Here is a 7,844-nt window from a genome sequence, read left to right as displayed (position 1 = left end):
TCCGCGCATAAAATATTGCACTCTGTCATTCGGTACACACGTGCACCATACCGAAAGCCCTGTACCGAAACGGTACGGTACGAATACACGTACCGTCACACCCCTAGTACCTACCCTAACCTTAAAGGGTTAGTTCACCCAAATATTAAAGTTATGTCATTAATGAATCACCCTCATGTCATTCCAAACCCATAAGACCTCTGTTCATCTTCGAAACACAGTTTAAGATATTTTAGATTGAGTCCGAGAGCTTTCTGTCCCTCCATTGAAAATGTGTGTACGGCATACTGTCCATGTCCAGAAAGGTAATTAAAACATCTTCAAAGTAGTCCATGTGACATCAGAGGGTCAGTTAGAATTTTTTGAAGCATTGAAAATACATTTTGGTCCACAAATAGCAAAAACAGTGTAGTGATATCCGGTTCGCGAACGAATCACTCGATGTAACCGGATCTTCTTGAACCAGTTCACTAAATCGAACTGAATCGTTTGAAACGGTTCGCATCTCCAATAAGCATAAATTACCACATTAAAAAAGTTAGCAGCTTAAGTCATTTGTGGATTCTAACAAAAAATCCTAATTGACTCTCTGATGTCACATGGACTACTTTGAAGAAGTTTTTATTACCTTTCTGGACATGGACAGTATACTGTACATACATTTTCAATGGAGGGACAGAAAGCTCTCGGACTAAATCTAAAATATCTTAAACTGTGTTCCGAAGATGAACGGAGGTCTTAAGGGTTTGGAACGACATAAGGGTGAGTAATTAATGACATAATTTTAATATTTGGGTGAACTAACCCTTTAACCTAAGCCTACAAATACTCAAATGAGAGTTAGTTGACATGTAGTTGCAAAGTTGCTTATAGCAGGGGTTCTTAACCTTTTTGATGTCGGGGCCCAAATTTTACAGTACAAAGTGGCCCAGGGCCCAATCAGATATTAGCACTGTATTGGTTTATTGATCTCACCCTTGGTTTGATTTGTATTCAATAACTCCACTTGCAGTTTAACAGTATATTATTCATGTGTTTATAAACCTGCACATACAACAAGATGCCAAACACACAATTCAGGGAACAAATCAATCTGCATCAAGAACAAAATTAAAAGATTTTACTAAGAAATAATAATAATAATAATAATAATAATATAAATAAAAATAAATAAAATAAAAACAATCAAATGTTTTGCTTAAATAAATTCAAAATAATATTTTTCAAATTAAATAAGTTGTTAATGAAAATTGAAATAAAGTGCAAATGAAAAAACTATAGCTTTATAATCTGCAAAATGAAAAAATAATAAAAAATGGGCTGCTTTTTATTCTTTCTAGCAACTGATGCTGTATATCTGTGGCCATGGCCGCGATACGATTTGGTCTCCCCTTTTCCACTTTAAAAATGTCTCCACCTGTTTCACACATAGGCTACTCCGTCTGCAGTGCGTATGCAGTCCATGTGCGTTTTGTATGTGGTGCAGAAGAAGCACGGACTCATTGAGCTTTCACACAGGATGCGTTTGCAGTCCGCTACTGATCCACGGCTGTTTAGTCCACAAACACAATTCATTATTTTGTTCATTATTTTATATTTAAAATCATGTAAAAAAATAAAAACAAAAACAACAGTCTATGGTCCAACACTGTTTTTCTTGATTTCTTTGTGTTCTAACATGGTTGGCTAAATGTTAATGTTTTGTCCGGTTTAATTATGTTTATTCCAGTCATGCAACTACTGCAATTAAACTCCACACCACTTCCCTTTTTTAATTGTCCTTGTTAAAAGGATCGGAGGTGTCATATAATAACGTGAGGTTTTTCAACTTTAAGGATGAACCTCTTGTCATCTATTTCTGGCCTCCTACCATGAATATAGTAATGTGAAATATGATTGGGAGTCTGCACAGGGTGTTTATTTTGAAATGCACATGATTTTTTTTACTTCTATTTTGTATTTTCTGTGCGGTTTGGACGCGAGGTGCGTCAGAAATAGACCAGGCGCCTATCTTTAGCGAAGCGGCGCGGAGAGCTACTTCTGGGACGCTTTTGAAAAGTGCCACAGAGCGTCTGGTGTAAACACAAGCATAGACTAGAGTGGCTGCGATCCGTAACGCGTAACGCGCCGCTCCGCACCGAAGACGTGTGCAGTGAAAATCAGGGGTGAAACAGGCGTAACTTTTGCTACAGGCTACGGTTCATAGACATCTATGCTACGGTTGTAGTGATGTGTCGTTCTTGAACCATTCGGTCATTTTGAACGAATCTTTAATGTGACTCGGGAAGAACGAGTCGTCTCGGGGAGTGATTCGTTCAGTCGCGCATGCGCATTATTCTATAGGTTCTGTTGTAGTAGTAGTGATTCACCTGTCAGTCAATGCAGTCTTGAGCCGGAAAGAGAATTGATTAGTTCATAGTTCGGGTCTATCGGGTTTTTGACTCGTTCCTTAATCACGTGACAGCCCCATACGCTTACCCAATGCAGTCTGAGCCGGAAAGAGAATTGATTAGTTCATAGTTCGGGCAAAGAGTATAGAAGTAACTTCTATACTCTTTGGTTCGGGTCTATCGGGTTTTTGACTCGTTCCTTAATCACGTGACAGCCACATACGCTAAAACCAATGCAATATGAGCCGGAAAGAGAATTGATTAGTTTTTTTTTTTTTTTTTTTTTTTTTTTTTAATTCAGTATTAACAATACAATACAACAACATCTGTTTATGCCAAGGTTGATACACAAATACACTACTAAAACAGGCATACAAAACAAACAATAAACACAAAATAAAATAAACAAAAAACGAGACCAAATTACATAAAAGGATCAAATTAAACATATTTAGAAAGTACAAGATCGGTCTTAATAGCCTTTCTATTTTTAAGACCTCTTACAGTGGTGTGATATTGTTTTAGCTCTGCTAAAAGGTGTTCAAAATTTGGTTTGGACTCTGCCCATTTCTTCTTATGAATATGGAATTTTCCTAAGACTAAAAACAATTGGACAAAAAAAGAAAAATCCTTATCTGTTCCACCATCTTCAAAGTAAATAAACACATCTTTCCCCCTCAATGTTAAAGTTTGTCCAGTTTTACGTCTTATATAGTTTTCAACATCTCTCCAAAATATCTTACTATATATACAGTCATAAAACAGATGACAAATTGTTTCATCAAAATTACCACAAAAGGTACAGGAATATTCAATGTCAATTTTAAATCTCTCTAAAGTTTTCTTTGCTGGGTATATTCTATGTACAATTTTATAAGACACCTCCTTTATTTTATTATTTAAGAGGAATTTGTCCCCAATTAACCACATTCTTTCCCATTTGATTTCTTCAAACTGAGAAGCCCAAAAGGATCTTGCTGCAGGAAGTGTTTTAGTGTGCATTAGATTCCTAATGTATTTGTTTGGGCATTTTTTGGTAGTGATGTCAATGTCGCCAAGGAAAATTTCTTGTGTAGTCAAATAACTGCCACTTACAACAGTTGAGTTATATTTTAAGATCTGAATGATATTTCTTGGCACAGCATCAAAAACGATAGCATACTCCTTAGGGGAGACAGGAAATTTTGCTTTTGAAAGAAACTCGTCATATGTTAGTAATTGTCCTTCTGTGTTCATGAGTTTTTCAACTAAAAGAATGTTGTTATCTACCCATCTTTGGTAATATATAGATTTATTTTTATATTGAATATTCCTGTTGTTCCAAATATAACAGTTCGTGGGAGAAAAATTGTGTTTGTAGACCATTTTCCAGGCTAACAGGGCATGCTTGTGAAAGTTGGCCAACTTCACAGGTAACTTCTCAATTTTAAAGTCACATTTCAACAAGAAGTTTAATCCTCCCAGTGAATCAAAAATCTGTTTGGGAAAGGTGTTCCAAATGCTCTTTGCTTCCTTAATTAAATTACTTAACCATCTCACCAAAAAGGAATTACTTAAGGTTTCAAAAGTCAACACTTCAAGACCACCATCTTTCCTTAAATTACATAAAATATCTTTACTTAAATAATGGGATCTATTCCTCCAAATGAAATTAAATAAGATCTTATCAAGTTTTTTATATACACTAGCTGGCATTCCCATGGATAAAGATAGATAGACGGCACGTGATATCCCTTTTGCCTTAGACAATAGAACTCTACCATTCAGTGACAAGTCCCTCATCAACCATATATTAAATCTTTTCCTTATTTTCTCTACTATGGGGTCAAAATTGAGATTACAACGCCTTTTTTCATTTTTATCAATGATAACTCCCAAGTATGTTATTGTATTTTTAACAGGAATACCACTTATGACTGATAAGTCACATTCCTTTAGTGACAACAAGGCAGATTTATTTAGATTCATTCTTAAACCCGAGACTTCGGAGAATTTTGTGATAGAATCAATTGCTTTGATAACCTCGTGCTTATTACGGAGAAATAATGCTGTGTCATCCGCTAACTGTGAAATTTTAAATTCTGTACCAAATGTCAATATACCTTGGAACTGGGCATTTTTAATATGTCTAGCCATGATTTGTGTAACAAGGAGAAATAGAAAAGGACTAAGGGGACATCCTTGTCGTATTCCACGACCGACCTCAAATCTAGGAGTTGTGCCATGAGCAAGTTTAACTGAGCTGTTACATCCTTTGTATAGAGTTTGGATAGCCTTTAAAAACTGTTCTCCAAAACCAAAGCATTTGATCGTTTTTAACATAAATTGATGACTAACAGTGTCAAATGCTTTATAAAAATCGACAAATAGGACAAAACTATCATCTACTATGTATTCAGTGTAATCAATCATATCCAAAATCAAACGTATATTATTACCTATATTCCGGCCTGGCATAAAGCCTGATTGTTCTTCATCAATTATATCATCTAACCCTGATTTTAATCTTTTAGCAAAAATTAGTGCAAATATTTTAGCATCATTATTCAATAAACTAATTGGTCTCCAATTTTCAATACTTAATTTATCTTTGTTTGGTTTGGGTATCAGTTTAATTAGTCCTTGTCGCATAGTTGGTGGGAGTTCCCCTTTCTTAATGGCTTCTATATAAACTTTAACTAAAAAAGGAGCTAACAATTGGTCAAAAACCTTGTAAAATTCACTTATTAGCCCATCATTCCCTGGCGATTTATTTTCTTTTAGAGAGGCAATGCATTTTTGCACTTCTGATAAACAAATCTCTCTGTCACAAACCAATTTAAAGCCATCGTCAATGACATCAAAATAATTTTGTTTACTTTTTAGGAAGAAATCCATATTTTTTGCATTTTCGACATCAGAAGAGTACAATCTTTGATAAAAATCAGCTATGTATTTTGATATCTGGATCTTATCATCACAGACGACATCATTGATTTTCAATTTACTTAGGGATGATACTTCAAAGTTTCTTTTTTCTAGATTAAAGAAATATTTAGTGCATTTTTCCCCTTTTTCAAGCCATTTCCTCCTAGATCTGACAAAAGCCCCTTTAGCTTTGTCTTCATACATCTTGTCCAATTTAAGTTGTAAAGAAGTTAATTCTGTAAATTCACATCCAGTTAAATTAACTTTCTCTGATAGCTTTATTAATCTAGTGATAACTCTGGATTCTTCCTCTCTCTTGTCTTTGGCTATTTTCTTCCCTAGTTTTATAGCTAACTTACGAACTTCAAATTTCATCAGCTCCCAGCAGCTTCCAAAGTTGTCATCAAGACTAGCTTTTCTCCAATATTTTCCAATTATCACGGCGGCATCATCCTTAAATTGTTTATTTTGTAATAGCATTTGGTTTAATTTCCAATAATCTCTGTTTGGTTTGTAACTAAGTATTATTAAATCTATCTTTATATAAATGGCTTGGTGATCTGTGAGAACAGTAGGTTCTATATGAACTGAAACCATCTTGTCATCGATCTCCGAAGAGATCATCCAGAAATCTATACAGGACTTCTGTGACCTATCTTTATTACTCCAAGTATATATGCTTTTGTTGGGATTTTTTTGTCTCCAGATATCAACAAGACTCATCCTTTGACATACATTCTCCAACTCATCTGAAGAACTGTTTCTTGGAGGCCATCTATCCAGATTTCCATCCATAACTGTATTAAAATCACCTCCCCATATAATTTTGGCAGTAGGAAAAATTGTAATCAGCTGGTTAATTTTATTTTCTATTGTTGTAAATAATAGCTTGTTGTCTTTTTTGTTGTTACACGCATAGATGTTTACAATAATGAATTGAGAATGATCTACCTCAACAACCAGTATAACCCATCTCCCATTTGAATCTGCTAAATGTTTAATAATGTGCCCTTTAAAGTTTCCCTGTAAAATAGCGACCCCTGCTGACCGGTTACTCCCAAATGAAAACCATATTTTTTTCCCCCATTGACTCTCCCAAAAAGAAATATCTGATTTAGTCGCATGAGTCTCCTGTATAAAATAAAAATCAGCACCTTTGTTTTGAAAAAATAAAAATAAACATTTCCTTTTCAATTGGTCTCTAGCACCTCTGGCATTTACAGATACAGACATAAAAACTCAGAACAAATAACGTTAACGAACTTTAATGAACTTCTTTGCAAAAACTGTGAGATAACTGCTCTAATGTAATCATTAGCTGCCTCAATGCCCCTTATTACACATGGGGGGTTACCTTAAGATATGGTTGCACTTCAACAGAGCATACAGGATCTTTCCTTTTCAGGTGTCTTTAATTTCTTTTCCATTCACAAATGCTCTGGTCCCCACGAAATAAGCCTTCTCTCCTTTCTTTCTTGCCGCTTCTACAGTTGGCCAGAGCCGGCCGCGAATGGCTCTGTCTTCAGCGGTCAGGTCTTCTTTGAAACGAAGCTTCTTGCTGCTCAGGAACTCACTCTTCTTAGATGCCCTCCAGATTAAGTCTCTCGCTGTTCTCGACACAAACCGGATGATCACTGGTCTTGGTTGCTGATTGGAATTGCCATCTTTGCGTCTCCCAATTCTGTGTATCACGTCGATTGCCTCCATCACTGCTCCAACCTCACTAGCCGAAAGCACTGCACGGCAGACCTCTTGCACACGAGACTTCAAGTTGTCATCCTCTCTCTCTGGGATCCCGTGCAAACGTAGGTTCTGTCGTCGGCTGTATCGATCACTCTCATTTACTTTAGTTTCCATTTCACTGACTTTTCTCTGGAGTGTCTCGCATTAAGCTTTTAAGATGCTATTCTGTTTTTTCAGATCTGCCACTTCTTTATGACAAAAGTCCAAAGACTTTTTCAGACCATCTATCTGGACTGTATTGTAATGCACCGCCTTGTCTGTCTGATCCGCCCGTTCGTTTATCTTGTCGATGACGGCAGAGATGATGGTATCCTGAAGTTCCAGAAGCGATGGCTGTTCTTCGTTGCCTCTTGCCTTTTTCATTTGAGGTTTTGTAGGCGTGTTAGGAGATGAGACACCCTCCTCAAAAGCACTGGCCTGGCATGCATAAGAGTGTATTTCTCGGGCAGTTCGTTTTTCCTTATTTGTCACCACTTCCATTGCACTGTTATGCTAGCTGCAGAGTTAGCAATGACTAGCTCGAATAATAAGACGCTATTTTTCCGAAAACCGGCATAAAAAAGGAAATTCAATAACACTGCAGTCGAGCAACCAGTAAAAAAAAAAAACTTTTAGCAGCAAAATTAAATTCTAAATGTTAATTTGAGCAGCAATATTCAACAGTTGTTCCAGGTCTATTCAAATTGCGTCTGGTCTCGCCGCCATCTTGAATCGGCCTCGAATTGATTAGTTCATCTCATGAGTCTTCGGGTCGGGTCGAGTCATTCCTTAATCACGTGACAGCCCCATACGCTAAAACAATAG

This window comes from Carassius carassius, chromosome 17 (assembly GCF_963082965.1).
Source record: "Carassius carassius chromosome 17, fCarCar2.1, whole genome shotgun sequence".
Lineage (NCBI taxonomy): Eukaryota > Metazoa > Chordata > Actinopteri > Cypriniformes > Cyprinidae > Carassius > Carassius carassius.
This window is presented reverse-complemented; position numbering follows the sequence as displayed.